Source organism: Gopherus flavomarginatus, chromosome 5 (assembly GCF_025201925.1).
Source record: "Gopherus flavomarginatus isolate rGopFla2 chromosome 5, rGopFla2.mat.asm, whole genome shotgun sequence".
Classification (NCBI taxonomy): domain Eukaryota; kingdom Metazoa; phylum Chordata; order Testudines; family Testudinidae; genus Gopherus; species Gopherus flavomarginatus.
Genome location: NC_066621.1, coordinates 155,442,375 through 155,457,542, shown reverse-complemented (window position 1 = coordinate 155,457,542; position 15,168 = coordinate 155,442,375). Strand labels below are relative to the sequence as shown.

Below are 15,168 nucleotides of genomic sequence, written 5' to 3'. Positions count from 1 at the left end.
GACATTGAGCCAAAGATGTGGCATGACAAAAATACTTGTAAATGTACACATGATAGATTCCATGATAATATTATTACTGTTAACTTTTGTGACTAGTTTGTTGCTGATATCAAAAACTATAAAAGTGTACACAAGGTTTTGGGAGAACCCTTACTTAGTGCGGACACCCGATTGGCACAGCCCACTGCAGCCCAGAACTCCCGAGCTCAAGCGATCCGCTGGCCTCAGCCTCCCCGGGAGCTGGGATCACAGGCACCAGCCATAGTGCCCAGCTGGTGTTGCTGCCTGGCAGCTCGAGCTTTAAACTCTGCTTGTGAGCTCTGTGCCTTGGGCAGATGGGGACAGCCTGGAACTGGGTAATGCTCCTGCTTCCCCCGCCCCCGTCTCATGTCTGGCTGCAGGCGCTGCTGTCCTCCCAGATAAGATCCCGGATGTTTCGGTGCCCTTGTCCAGGAGCCCAGGTGTACCTCTGCCCACCATACCATAGGGCGCCAGGATTTGGTTGGGCGGCAGTTTGCAGCCCTTGGAGCAATTCGGTGGTGGGGGGGGTCCCTCCGCACTCCGGGGCTTCGGCGGCAATTCTGTGGCGGGTCCCTCACTCGCTCCGGGACCCGCTGCTGAAGTGCCTCGAAGACCGGGAGCGGGGAAGGACCCCCGCCTAGGGCGTCAAAAACCCTGGCGCTGCTCCTGTCATGACCGCAGCTCTTGCTGCAAGACACCTGGTGTGTGGGTGTCCCTGTTACCCCTTCAGAACCTCTGGTACATGGTGCTTCCCTCCTCCCAGTTCAAGATCCCCATCACCTGGGTGCTCCCATCCAGGATCTCTGGTGGGTGTCTGTCCCCCACTCCATGAACTAGCTCCTGTGTGTGGTTTCCCCTGCCCCCATCCAAGATCCATGTTGCTTGGGTGCGTCCCTCCCGCCAAGTCAGAATCCCCAGCGTGTGGGTGCTCCCATCCCCCTCCAGGCTGTGCGCGGGGGGTGCATAAAAAGAGACTCTGTCGCGCCCAGGCTACGCTGCAGGGGCTATTCACAGGCGCGATCCCACTACTGATCGGCACGGGAGTTTTGACCTGCTCCATTTCCGACCTGGGCCGGTTCACCCCTCCTTAGGCAACCTGGGGACCCCAAGCTCCCCCGGGATCACTATATTGATGCCGAACTTAATGCGGACACCCGATCGGCACAGCCCCCTGCAGCCCAGAACTCCCGAGCTCAAGCGACCCGCCGGCCTCAGCCTCCCCGGGAGCTGGGATCACAGGCACCAGCCACGGCACCCGGCTGGTTTTACTATCTGGCAGCTCGAGCTTTAAACTCTGCTTGTGAGCTCGGTGCCTTGGCCAGACGGGGGCAGCACTAACGGTCTCATCTAAATTTGACCCTTCAGGTTGCAGATTATAACCCCGCGCGCAGATTATAGCCCAGGAAGCAAAATTCTTCCCCAAACTAAACATTCAAGCAGCAACTCCCCTTGGAAAGATCAGGATTTTTGCCATTAAAATGGAGGAAAATGTGCATTGTTCTGTTCTGTCTACAGTGAGAGACTGAAGAAGCTCCATTGATTTCATTGACTGGAGGTTAAGAGGCGATTTAATCACTGTTTTAAATACATTGTTGTAAAAATTCCCAGAGGGGGAATATGTGATTTTAAAGGGTTCTTCAATTCACCAGACAAAGGTTGAACAAGACCCCATTGATTTGCGGCCAATGTCACAAAATACCGACTGGAAATGACCATTTTTAACAATGAGGCTAATCAGCTAGTGAAATAAGCTCCTCAAGAGACTTGGTTAATTCCCCATCCCTGCCGTGTGTAAATCAAGGCCGCAGCTCTTGCTGCAAGACACCTGGTGTGTGAGTGTCCCTGTTCCCCCTTCAGAACCTCTGGTACATGGTGCTTCCCTCCTCCCAGTTCAAGATCACCGTGCCCTGGGTTCTCCCATCCAGGATCTCCACTGGGTGTCTGTCCCCCACCCCATGAACTAGCTCCTGTGTGTGGTTTCCCCTGCCCCCATCCAAGATCCAAGTTGCTTGGTGCGTCCCTCCCGCCAAGTCAGAATCCCCAGCGTGTGGGTGCTCCCATCCCCCCTCCAGGCTCTGCGGGGGGTGTGTAAAAAGAGACCGTGTTTCACTGTCTTACCCAGGCTACGCTGCAGGGGCTGTTCACAGGCGCGATCCCACTACCGATCAGCACGGGAGTTTTGACCTGCTCCGTTTGCGACCGGGGCCGGTTCACCCCTCCTTAGGCAACCTGGGGACCCCAAGATCCCCCGGGGTCACCATATTGATGCCGAACTTAATGCGGACACCCGATCGGCACAGCCCCCTGCAGCCCAGAACTCCCGAGCTCAATCGATCCACCGGCCTCAGCCTCCCCGGGAGCTGGGATCACAGGCACCAGCCACGGGGCCCGGCTGATTACAGCGTCTCCAGCTTCCAACTTCAGGCTCAGCCTGGGAGCTTTGCGCTGTGAGCGAGTGGAAGTGGAGCCTGGAACTGAGCTGATGAGCTGAGGGTTATTTGCAGTGCGCGCTTCACGCCGAGGTGAAAACACGGGGCACGGATCTTTGAGCACAGCCCGCATCCTGAGAAATGGAGGGTGCGGGGGCTGCATAAAGACAGATCGGCTCTCCCACACCGGCTCTCCGCAGGGCAGTCCCACTGTCAGTTAGTACCAGAGTTTTCACAGCTTCCCTGCCTGGCTCCCTAGGGAACCTGGCGACCCCAAACTTACGAGAAAGCACCATAGCGAGGCCAACCTGAGCACAGACACCTGCTCAGCACCCCGGGGTGCAGCCCTGAACGCCGGCATCAGGTACACTCAGTCTCCTGCTGCATAGCCAGGATTACACGCAAGAGCCTCCAGGCCAGTCCCAGCGCCGGCTCTAAACTCCGCTGCTCTGTTCTAAGCGTTGCCCACACGGGGGCAGCCTGTGCAGTGAAATGAGTCCATTATCACTGGTCTGCAACGTTTTTAAGATCACTTTTCCAATTTAAGGGCAATCCAGGATCTGCCTGAAAGACAATGTAGAAATAACAGTAATCACACAAACCAAACACCCTTCCCCGACTCCTGTCTCAGCCCCAGCCCCGCTCGCTCGAAGAGGATCCTGAATTGTGGGGGAGGGATGCACCCATGCAACAAGGATCTTGAAAAGGGGAAAAACAGACACTCACATAGCTGGGATCCTTTACTAGGGGCTGAAGCTGGAAGCAGAAGAGGATGTAACCAGCTGTGGCTGGTGCCTGGGGAGGCTGAGGCCAGTGAATCACTTGAGTTCAGGAGTTCTGGGCTGCAGCGGGCTGTGCCGATCCAGTGTCTGCTCTAAGTTTGGCATCAATAGGGTGATTCCTGGGAAACTTGGGGTATCCAGGCTGTCTGTGGTGGGGTGAACCGGCCCAGGTCGGAAACAGAGCAAGTCAAAACTCCCCTACCGATCGGTAGTGGGATCGCGCCTGTGAATAGCCCCTGCAGCGTAGCCTGGGCAAGGCAGTGAAATGCTGTCTCTTTCTATACTACCCCTGCAGAGTGGGGATGGGAGCACCCACGCGGTGGGGAATTAGAGAACTCTTTAAAATCACATATTCCCCCCCTTTGGGAATTTTAAAAACAGTGATTAAATCTCCTCTTAACCTCCATTGAATGAAATCAAGTGAGCTTCTTCATTCTCACTGTAGACAGAACAGAACAATGCACATTTTCCTCGGTTTCAAAGGCAAAAATCCGGATCTTTCCAAGGGGAGCTGCTGCTTAAATGTTTAGTTTGGGGGACGATTTGGCTGCACTCAGAGATCTGCCCCTGGGTTATAGTCGGCGATCTGAAGGCTCCAATGCAAACAGCGTTTAGATGAGACCGTTAGTGCTGCCCCCGTCTGGCCAGAGCTTAGAACTGACAAGCAGAGTTGAAAGCTGGAGCTGGGACGAACCTGAACAAACTGGGCATAAAGGCTCTTCTGTGTAATCCGATTTCTTGCTGTGCACTCGGAGGCTGAGGCGATCTGACGGAATTCAGGGCTGCACCCTGCCATGCTGAGCAGTGTCTGTGCTAAGGTTGGAGTCAATAAGGTGATTCTGGGAAGTTCGGGGTCCCCAGGTTCCCAAAGGAGGGGTGAAGTAGGTCACTCCTGGAGCAGGTTAAAGCTGCAGGTTGCCAGTGGGATTGCTACCCCTGTGAACAGCTGCGGTAGCACCGCCTGGGCAGGACAGTGAGAGCCAGTTATCACCCCTGCCCCCCCTGTATCGGTTGTTGGGAGCACTCACACCGTGGGGACACTGAGCTGGGGCGGAGGGAGGCCCCCGTGCACCAGGGATGCTGTAAGAGCGAACAGGGGCACCCACCCACCCACCAGAGATCTTCTATGGGGGGAGAATGGCACCCTCACACCCAGGATCTTGTAGGGGGGACAAGGGCATTCACACTCCGGGATCCGCGGCAGAGGGACAGGCTGCCCCCTTCTGGCCAAGGCACAGAACTCACAAACTGAGTTTAAAGCTGGAACTCGGAAGAAACAGAATCAGCTGGGCCCCGTGGCTGGTGCCTGTGATCCCAGCTCCCGGGGAGGCTGAGGCCGAGACCGGCGGATCGCTTGAGTTAGGAGTTCTGGGCTGCAGCGGGCTGTGCCGATCGGGTGTCCGCACTAAATTCTGCATCAATATGGTGATCCCGGGGGAGCTTGGGGTCCCTAGGTTGCCTAAGGAGGGGTGAACCGGCCCAGGTCGGGAACGGAGCAGGTCAAAACTCCCGTGCCGATCAGTAGTGGGATCGTGCCTGTGAATAGCCCCTGCAGCGTAGCCTGGGCAAGAGAGTGAGACACGGTCTCTTTTTATGCACTCAGCCACCGCAGAGCCAGGAGGGGGGCGGAATGGGAGCACCCACACGATGGGGATCATGACTTGAGGGGGAACGCACGCACAGCTGCCACACGGAACTTGAAAAGAGGAACAGCGACACCCACACACCACAGAGCCTGGATGGGGACAGAAGAACCACACAAGGGAGCTAGTTCATGGGGTGGGGGACACACTCATATGCTCTATTGCACCATTCTTAATGAGAAGAACGGGGACATCCACACAACAGAGATCCTTAACGAGCTGGGGGACACCCACACACTCCACTAGTAACCAGGAGGGACAAGGGCACCAGACACCCTCAGTAGCGTGGAGAACACCCACATCAATGGGTAAGACAGAGGGGATTGTAACGGGGCCCAGCACACCCACGCAGCAGGGATTGTTAAGAGTTGAAGGGATAGGGACAGTTGGAAAAGAGGCGACTAAGAGGGGATATGATAGAGGTCTATACACTCATGACTGGTGTGGAGAAAGGAAATACCATGTGTTATTTACTCCTTTTCATAATACAAGAACTAGGGGCCACCATATGAAATTAATAGGCTGCAGGTTTAAAGCAAAGAAAAGGAAGTATTTCCTCAGACATTGCACAGTCAATCTGTGGAACTCCTTGGCAGAGGATGTTGTGAAGGCCAGGACCATAAAGGGTTCAAAAAAGAACTAGATAAATTCATGGATGATACATCCATCTATGGCTATTAGCCAGGATGGGCAGGGATGGTGTCCCTAGTCTCTGTTTTTGGGAAGCTGGGATTGGCGACAGGGGATGGATCATTTGATGATTCCCTGTTCTGTTCATTCCCTCTTGGGCACCTGGCACCGGCCACTCTCAGTAGACAGGATACTGGGCTTGATGGACCTTTGGTCTTATCCAATATGATGGTTCTTATGTTCTTATGACACTCACACTTAAACTCTATGAAAACATTTTCCCGGGTTTCTCCTTGCGGCTGTCAGATACCACAGTGATGGGCCCGATATAAGAACCCCAAGACAGCACTCTAGCTATTACTTTACATTAATGGTGACGTCAGCGCTTTTCTTGCAAAGCTGCTGCTAAAGCGCTGGATTTGGGGAACTGTTCGGTTCTGTTCAGAGATCTGCCTGCGGGGTGTTAACCTGCCACGAGGAGTGGGAAATGCAACCAGCAGCGGGAGGCGTTGGCTGAGCTCCAGGCTGCCCCCGTGTGGCCAACGCTTAGAACTGAGCAGCGGAGTATAGAGCCGGCGCTGGGAGAGACCTGGACACGCGGGGCACGAAGGCTCCTGCGTGTAACGCTTGTTGGATGAGCGTACCTGATGCCGGCGTTCGGGGCTGCACCCCGGGGTGCTGAGCAGGTGTCTGTGCTGAGGTTGGCCTCGCTGTGGTGGTTTCTGGGAAATGTGGGGTCACTAGTTTCCCTAGGGAGACGGGAGCCAGGCCAGGAAAGGAGGCCGGCAAAACCCTGGTACCAATTGGCAGTGGGACTGCCCCTGTGAAGAGCCGCTGTAGCCCCGCCAGGGAAAGCCGGTCTCTCTTTATGCAGCCCCCACCCCACCACCACCCATTCCTCAGGACGAGGCTTGTGCTCAAAGATCCGTGCCCCGTGTTTTCACCTCCATGTGAAGCGCGCAGTGCAAATAACCCGCAGCGCATCGACGCCTGTGACTAGCCGCTGCAGCGTAGCCTGGGCAAGACAGTGAGACATGGTCTCTTTTTATACACACGCCCCTGCAGAGCCCGTATCGGGGGATCGGAGCACCCAGACGGTGGGGATCCCGACTTGGGGCGGATGAAAGCACCTATGTATCAGGGATCATGAAAGGGGAACCGGGACACCCACATACCGGATATCATGCAGCAGAACAAACACTTCAACCTCCCTGGTCACTCAAGTACAGACCTAAAAGTCGCAATTATTCAACAACAATAAAAAAAACCCTTCAAAAACAGACTCCAATGAAACACCACAGAACTGGAATTAATTTGCAAGCTGGACACCATTAAATTAGGCTTGAATAAAGACTGGAAGTGGATGGGTCATTACACAAACTAAAAACTATTTCCCCATGTTAATTTCCCCCCTACTGTTACTCACACCTTCTTGTCAACTGTTTCAAACGGGCCATCCTGATTATCACTACAAAAGTTTTTTTTTCTCCTTCAGATAATAGCCAACCTTAATCACTGAGTCTCATTAGAGTTGGTATGGCAACTCCCATTTTTCATGTTCTCTGTATATATATATATATATATATATATATATATATATATATATATATATATATATATATATATATATATATATATATATATATATATATATATATATATATATATATATATATATATATACAAACAGAGAACATGGGAAGTAGGAAGTGTATATATACACTTCCTACTGTATTTTCCACTGCATGCATCTGATGAAGTGGTATTTAGCCCAGGAAAGCTTATGCGAAAATAAATTTGTTAGTCTCTAAGGTGTTACAAGTACTCCTGTTCTTTTTGTTGATCTTCATGTAGAGACTGCAAGTGATGCAGAGAGATACCTACACGAGGCTAAACTGGGTACCAGAGGCAGAGAACAAGGTACCCCCAAGCGAATGGCACGAACTCATTAGGTGAAATATGCCCAAATGATCACAGCAGGGGATCCACTCCTAGAGGTGGGTGTCCCTGTTCCTCCTACCTTTAGAAATACCTGGTATGTGGGTGCGCACAATTCCTCCTGCCCTTAAGAATACCTGGTCTGAGGGTGGCCCCCTCCAGATAAGAATCCTCCATGTGGTTTCCCTCGCTTCACCTCCAAATAAGAACAGTGTGTGGAGAGGGTGGGAGGAAGGTTGTTTGGCAAATACGTAAAGGGGGGACTGTGTCTCCCTGTCTGGCCCAGGCTCTTTGGAGGAAGTGATCTCAGTGTGTCCGGCTGTCTCCATTCCTCCCACCCATAAGAATCCCTGGTGTGTGGGTGCACCCCAGCCCATTAAGGATCTCTGGTGGGTGGGTGTCTCTCTCCCCCTAGTCAGGACCTCTGGTGCTTGGCTGTATAAAAAGAGACTTTGACTCACCCAGGCTGGGCTGCCATCATGGAACAGACCAGGTCCTTCTGTGGAGGGTTTGGATTCCTTCAAGGACGTGATCTCAGTGTGTGTGGGTGTCCCCGTCCCTTCAACCCTTAACAATCCCTGCAGTGTGGGTGCGCTGGGCCCCATTACAATCCCCTCTGTCTTACTGTCATAAACAGATAGTTAAGGGTTAATAGAACAGAAGTACTTCATGTCTCTTTTGACTGTAAAGGGTTAACAAGTTCAGTGAGCGTAGCTGTCACCTGACCAAAGGACCAATCAGGGGACAAGATACTTTCAAAGCTTGAGGGAAGACAGTTTTTGTGTGTGCTGTTAGATTTTGGTTGTTGTTCTCTCTGGGTTCTGGGAGTGACCAGACTTGCAACCAGGTTTCTCTCCAGTCTCCCTGATACAGGTTCTTATAGATTCAAAATAGTAAGTACTAGGTGATAAGGAGAGTTAGGCTTATGTTTGTTTTCTTTATTTGCAAATGTGTATTTGTCTGGGAGGAGTTCAAATTTGTGTTTTGCTGAAAGGATTTTAATTAGTACTTGTATACTTAGGCTGGGAGGGTATTCCCAGTGTCTATAGCTGAAAGACCCTGTACGTATTCCATCTTAAATGTACACAGATAATTTTTACTGTTTTTTTCTCTCTTTAATTAAAAGCTTTTCTTGTTTAAGAACCTGATTGTTTTTTTTATTCTGGTGAGAGCCCAGGGGACTGGGTCTGGATCCACCAGGGAATTGGTGGGGAGAGGGGAGGGAAGGGGGCGAGAAAGGTTAATTTTCTCTCTCAGGGAGAGTCTGGGAGGGGGAGAGAGAAGGAGGGGGGAAGGTGAATTTTCCTCTCTGTTTTAAGATTCAAGGAGTTTGAATCACAGTGATCTTCCAGGGTAACCCAGGGAGGGGAAGCGTAGGAGAGGCAACGGTGAGGGAAAGGGTTTACTTTCCTTGTGTTAAGATCCAGAGGGACTGGGTCTTGGGGGTCCCTGGGCAAGGTTTTGGGGAGACCAAAGTGTTACAGGCACTGGAATTCCTGGTTGGTGGCAGCGCTACAAGTACTAAGCTGGTAATTGAGCTTAGAGGAATTCATGCTGGTACCCCATCTTTTGGACGCTAAGGTTCAGAGTGGGGAATTATACCATGACACTTACCCATGAGGGATCCTGTGGATGTGGGTGTTCTCCACGCTACTGAGGGTGACAGGTGCCCTGTCCATCCTGGTTAATAGTGGACTGTGTGGGTGTCCCCCAACCCGTTAAGGATCCCTGTTGTGTGGTTGCCCCCGTTCTTCTCATTAAGAATGGAGCAATGGAGCATATGGGTGTGTCCCCCACCCCATGAACTAGCTCCCGTGTGTGGTTCCTCTGCCCCCCTCCAGGCTCTGTGGTGTGTGGGTGTCGCTGTTCCACTTTTCAAGATCCGTGTGGCAGGGGGGGCGTCCCTCCCCCTAAGTCAGGATCCCCAGCGTGCGGGTGCTCCCATCCCCTCCAACTGCAGGGTGTCTGTATAAAAAGAGACCGTGTCTCACTGTCTTGCCCAGGCTACGCTGCAGGGGCTGTTCACAGGCGCGATCCCACTACTGATCGGCACGGGAGTTTTGACCTGCTCCGTTCCCGACCTGGGCCGGTTCACCCCTCCTTAGGCAACCCGGGGACCCCAAGCTCCCCAGGGATCACCATATTGATGCCGAACTTAGTGCGGACACCCGATCGACACAGCCCCCTGCAGCCCAGAACTCCAGCGGCCCGCCGGCCTCAGCCTCCCCGGGAGCTGGGATCACAGGCACCAGCCACGGGGCCCGGCTGGTTTTGCGGCCTGGCAGCTCGAGCTTTAACTCTGCTTGTGAGCTCTGTGCCTTGGCCAGACGGGGACAGCCTGGAACTGGGTAATGCTCCTGCTTCCCCCGCCCCCGTCTCATGTCGGGCTGCAGGCGCCGCTGTCCTCCCAGTTAAGATCTCGGATGTTTCGGTGCCCCCATCCCCCGTCCAGGAGCCCAGGTGTCCGGGTACCTCTGCCCCCCATACAGAATCCTGCATGTGTGGGTGTCCGTCCCTCTGCAGAGGATCCTGGAGCGTGGATGCCCTTGTCCCCCACTACAAGATCCTGGGTGTGGGGGTGCCATTCTCCCCCCATAGAAGATCTCTGGTGGGTGGGTGCCCCTGTTCGCCCTTACAGCATCCCTGGTGCACGAGGGCCTCCCTCCACCCCAACTCTGGGTCCCCAGGGTGTGAGTGCTCCCAACCCCCGATACAGGTGCGGGGGGGGGGGGCGGGTAATCACTGGCTCTCACTGTCCTGCGCAGGCGGTGCTACAGCAGCTGTTCACAGGGGCAGCAATCCCACTAGCAACCTGCAGCTTTAACCTGCTCCAGGGGTGACCTACTTCACCCCTCCCTTGGGAACCTGGGGACCCCGAACGTCCCAGAAATCACCATATTGATGCCGAATTTAGCACAGACACCGGTCAGCATGGCGGGGTGCAGCCCTGAATTCCGACAATCAGCTACCCTCAGCCTCCTAAAAGAGAGCTTTAAACTCTGCTTGTCAGTTCTACTTTTTGACCAGACGGGGGCAGCACTAAAGGTCTCATCTAAAAACTCTTTGTATTTGACCCTTCAGATCGCAGATTATGAGCCACGGACAGTTCTCTGAGTGCAGCCAAATCCCTCCCCAAACTAAACATTTAAGCAGAAGCTCCCTTGGAGAGATCAGTATTTTTGCCTTAAAAAACAAGGAAAATGTACATTGTTCTCTTCTGTCTACAGCGAGAGATTGAAGAAACTGAATTGATTTCACCGAGTGGAGGTTAAGAGGCGATTTAATCACTGTTTTAAATACACTGTTTTAAAAATTCCCAGAGCGGGGAATATGTGATTTTAAAGAGTTCTTTAATTCACCACCGTGTGAGTGCTCCCGTCACCCTCCAGGCTCTGCGGGGCGGGTGTATAAGAAGAGACCGTGTCTCACCCAGGCTACGCTGCAGGGGCTATTCACAGGCGCGGTCCCACTACTGATCGGCACGGGAGTTTTGACTTGCTCCGTTTCCGACCTGGGCCGGTTCACCCCTCCTTCGGCAACCTGGGGACCCCAAGCTTCCCCGGGATCACCATATTGATACTGAACTTAATGCGGACACCCGATCGGCACAGCCCGCTGCAGCCCAGAACTCCCGAACTCAAGCGACCCGCCGGCCTCAGCCTCCCCAGAAACTGGGATCACAGGTACCAGCCACGGGGCCCGGCTGATTCCACACGCTCCCACTTCCAACTTCAGCCTCCAGTACAGGATCCCAGCTATGTGGGTGTCTATGCTTCCCTTTTCAAGATCCCTGTTGCATGGGTGCATCCCTCCCCCACAATTCAGGATCCTCATTGAGCGAGCGAGCGAGGCACTTAAATTGAAAAAGGTCTTTTAACATAAAGTGTGTTGTCAGCATAACCATAACGGTTTCTAGCACATAGTGAGTTCCCAATACGTTTAAGGGTTTTCCCAAATGCTCATACACATTGTACATTTTTATAGTTTTTGATATCAGCAACAAACTAGTCACAAAATTTAACAGCAATAATATTATTATCAAATCTATCATGTGTACATTGACAAGTATTTTTGTCACGTCACATCTTTGGCTCAATGTCATTGTGGTTTTGGCATTTAACGGTTATCCTGTGGCTTCTATTAGCAGGATAAAATTTTTCTCTTCCTCCCTGTCCTGGAGGGTCAAAATCTGAGCTATCTTGTGTAACAGAATCCATTGGCTGGCTAGGTGCTTTCTACACAGAAACTTCTCAGTGTAGACAAGGCCCTAGTTAGAACCTTCACATGAAAGTCCATCAGATGTGGATGGTTATCTTCCACAGTCCATTGTGAGTTAAGTATTCCTGAATGGGCCATTTAACTTCAAAGGTCCCTTCAAGATGTGCAGGCTAAATACCTTCTGGGTGTTACCACAGGAGCAAACATTTGAAATACAGAGTTAATATTCATAACTTCAATACAAATGTGATACATGCATACAAGTAGCATAATCATATTCTGCACATCATCAAATTTGTGGTGATCGGGGGAGGTCCTGGACTATTGGAAAAAGGCAAATATAATGACCATATTTAAAAAAGGGAAGAAAGACAATCCGGGGAACTACAGACCAGTTAGCCTCACTTCAGTCCCTGGCAAAATCATGGAGCAGGACCTCAAGCAATCCATTTTGAAGCACTTGGAGGTGAGGAAGATGATCAGGAACAGTCAACATGGATTCACCAAGGACAAGTAATGCCTGCCCAACCTGATTGCCTTCTGTGATGAGATAACTGGATTTGTGGCTATGGGGAAAGCAGTGGATGTGATATATCTTGACTTCAGCAAAGCTTTTGAGATGGTCTCCCACAGCATTCGTCCCAGCAAGTTTAAAAAAGTATGGATTGGATGAATGGACTATAAGATGGATAGAAAGCTGGCTAGATTGTCCGACTCAATGGGTAGTGATCAATGGCTTGATGTCTAGTTGGGAGCTGGTATCAAGCAGAGTGCCCTGGGGTCTGTCCTGGGGCCGGTTTTGTTCAACATCCTTATCAGTGATCTGGATGATGGGATTAATTGCACCCTCAGAAAGTTCACAGATGACACTAAAGGGAGAGGTAGATATGCTGGAGGGTAGAGATAGAGTCCAGAGTGACCTAGACAAATTGGAGGATTGGGCCAAAAGAAATCTCATGAGGCTCAACAAAGACAAGTGCAGAATCCTGCACTTAAGACGGAAGAATCCCCTGCACTGCTACAGGCTGGGGACCTACTGGCTAAGCAGCAGTTCTGCAGAAAAGGACCTGGGGGATTACAGTGGATGAGAAGCTGGATATGAGTCAGCAGTGTGCCCTCGTTGCCAAGGCCAATGGCATATTGGGCTGTATTAGCAGGAGCATTGCCAGCAGATTGTGCGAAGCGATTATTCCCCTCTATTCAGCACTGGTGAGGCCACATCTGGATTATTGCATCTAGTTTTGGTCCCCCCACTACAGAAAGGATATGGACAAATTGGAGAGAGTCCAGCGGAGGGCAACAAAAATTATTAGGGGGCTGGAGCACATGACTTATGAGGAGAGGCTGAGGGAACTGGATTTATTTAGTCTGCAGAAGATAAGAGTGAGGGGGGATTTGATAGCAGCCTTCAACTACCTGAAAAGGGGTTCCAAAGAGCATGTAGCTCGATTGTTCTCAGTGGTGGCAGATGACAGAACAAGGAGTAATGGTCTCAAGTTGCAGTGGGGGAGGTCTAGGTTGGATATTAAGAAAAACTATTTCCCTAGGAGGGTGGTGAAGCACTGGAATGGTTTACCTAGGGTTACCTCCATCCTTAGAGGTTTTAAGACCCAGCTTGACAAAGCTCTGGCTGGGATTATTTAGTTGGTATTGGTCCTGCTTTGAGCAGGGGGTTGGGCTAGCTGACCTCCTTAGGTCCCTTCCAACCCTGATAGTCTATGATTCTGTGATAACCTTTCCATAGACAGCTTACATGCCACACTTTGAACAATATTTGTTGTGATTATATAACAGTGGTAGCAACAGTGATCTGCATAGTCATATTTTATCAGATAATATCACAGGCACCCGCACAGCCAGGATCCTGTATGGGGACACAGAGGCACCTGCACACCCAGGGTGCTCTACAGAGGCCCAGGCAATAAGGATTGTAGGGACAGATATGGACACCCACACACCTGAGCTCCTGAACAGGGGGAAGGGGGCACCGAAACATCCAGGATCTTATATGGCAGGATAGCGAAGCCCACACATCTGAGATCCTCTTTGGGGGCAGGAACATTAGCCCAGTTCCAGGCTATCCTTGTCTGGCCACATTATTCACAAGCAGAGGTTAAAACTGGGACTGGTAGGAGATGCAGTCAGCCGGGCCCCGTGGCTGGTGCCTGTGATCCCAGCTCCCGGGGAGGCTGAGGCCGGCGGATCGCTTGAGCTCGGGAGTTCTAGGCTGCAGCGGGCTGTGCCGATCGGGTGTCCGCACTAAATTCGGCGTCAATATGGTGATCCCTGGGGAGCTTGGGGTCCCCAGGTTGCCTAAGGAGGGGTGAACCGGCCCAGGTCGGAAACGGAGCAGGTCAAAACTCCCGTGCCGATTAGTAGTGGGATCGCGCCTGTGAATAGCCCCTGCAGCGTAGCCTGGGCAAAACAGTGAGACACGGTCTCTTTTTATACACCCGCCCCGCACAGCCTGGAGGGGGGGATGGGAGCACCCACACGCTGGGGATTCTGACTTGGGGAGAGGGACGCACCTAAGCAACACAGATCTTAAAAAGGGGAACAGAGACACCCACAGATCCCGGATGGGGGCAGGGGAAACCACGCACTAAAGCTAGTTCATGGGGTGGAGGACAGACACCCACCAGAGATCCTGTACGGGAGCACGCACATGCTGGGGATCTTGAACTGGGAGGAGGGAAGCACCATGTACCAGAGGTTCTGAAGGGGGAACAGGGACACCCACACACCAGGTGTCTTGCAGCAAGAGCTGCGGTCTTGATTTACACACGGCAGGGATGGGGAATGAACCACTGCCCTTGCGGAGCTTGTTGCACTAGATAATTAGTCTCACGATTAAAAAATGGTCATTTGCAGTTGAGATTTTGTGACATTGACTGCAAGCCAATGGGACCTTGTTCAATCTTTCCCTGATGAATTGAAAAACCCTTTAAAATCACATATTCCCCCTCTGGGAATTTTTAAAACTGTATATTTAAAACAGTGATTAAATCGCCTCTTAACCTCCAGTCAATGAAATCACTGGAGCTTCTTCAGTCTCTCGCTGTAGACAGAACAGGACAATGCACATTTTCCTTGTTTTTAAAGGCAAAAGCCCAAATCTTTCCAAGAGAACTTCTGCTTCAACTGTCAGTTTGGGGAAGTATTTGGCTTCCTGGGTTATAATCTTCGTGCTGCGTTATAACCTGCAATCTGCAGGGTCAAATTTAGATGAGACCGTTAGTGCTGCTCCCGTCTGGCCGGAGAGGGGAGTTCACAAGCAGAGTTGAAAGCTGGAGCTGGGGCGGACCTGGCTGGACACGCGGGGCACAAAGCCTCTCGCGTGTAATCCTTGCTCTGCAGCCGGAGGCTGAGGCAATGAGACGAAATTCAGGGCTGCACCCTGCCATGCTGAGCAGTGTCTGTGCTAAGGTTGGAGTCAATAAGGTGATTCTGGGAAGTTCGGGGTCCCCAGGTTCCCAAGGGAGGGGTGAAGTAGGTCACTCCTGGATC

General features: G+C 52.0%; 1 long non-coding RNA gene across 1 annotated transcript; it reads right to left on the bottom strand.

Moving 5' to 3' along the window:
* Nucleotides 1-1,571: 1,571 nt before the first annotated feature.
* Nucleotides 1,572-9,502, bottom strand: LOC127051852 (uncharacterized). The gene is made up of 2 exons (XR_007774624.1): nt 9,399-9,502; nt 1,572-2,096 (listed from the first exon to the last, which is right to left on the bottom strand). It is a non-coding gene; the product is annotated as an uncharacterized LOC127051852 (long non-coding RNA).
* Nucleotides 9,503-15,168: the final 5,666 nt, after the last annotated feature.